We start from the raw sequence: 927 nt of genomic DNA on the forward strand, positions 1-927 counted from the left end.
TCTATATCACTCTTGTTCCTTGTTGGCTTGTGCTAAGAATTTGCTTCTTTTCAGAATTTTTATTTTGATTTTTTTCAAAAAGTTTTTCATTTTTGTTTTTTTTAAATTCATTTAATTAAAATTAATAGCAGATAACCTGTATTTTTAATGAATTTACATATATACATGCTTCTTTCACTAAGCTCAACAAAATATAGGCCATTAACCAAAATAATGTTTTCTGTTCCTTGGCTTTGTATTTCTCTTTCTGTCTTAGTTGAGCGTTCTGTCCTATGTCTTTTTACTCTGCCTCTATTAGCATTCTCTTCCATCCTATTATGAAGAAGTTTACAATTCTCTTCCTGTGGTAGAGAAATAATAAGAGTAACTTCTTGAATGGAATTCAAGCTAAAACAGCTTTTTCCATTATATAGCATTATGACACCATTTTTTTCAACTTTTAATAACAATATTCCTATTGTAGAGCCATGTCAGTGTTATTTAGCCAATCATTCATGATATCATGTAGGTTTATTGATTTGATTTATTAATAAGTATGATCTTTGTTATGACCTCACATCATTGATGTTTTCTTTCTCTAAGTATTTCATCAATTATCTTTTTAAGGCAAATACAGATTAGAAATTTTTTATATCTAAAATTTTTATCTTGTATTACTTTTTAAAATCAGCTTTATTGAGGTATTATTTACAGTGAAATTTATCAATTTTGAATACATAATTCCGTGAGTTTTGACAAATCTATATAGCCACAACTACCACTACAATCATGATACTGAACATTTCCATCACCCCAAAAATGTCTCTTCTACCTTTTTGAAGTCAGTTTCCTGCATATACATACCTTGCCCCTGGCAACCACTGATCTTCTTTCTTTCCCTATAGTTTTGCCTTTTTTAGAATTTTATATCAATGAAAACATACAGTT

The sequence above is a fragment of the Pteropus medius genome, unplaced genomic scaffold (assembly GCF_902729225.1).
Source record: "Pteropus medius unplaced genomic scaffold, Ma_sr-lr_union100, whole genome shotgun sequence".
NCBI lineage: Eukaryota > Metazoa > Chordata > Mammalia > Chiroptera > Pteropodidae > Pteropus > Pteropus medius.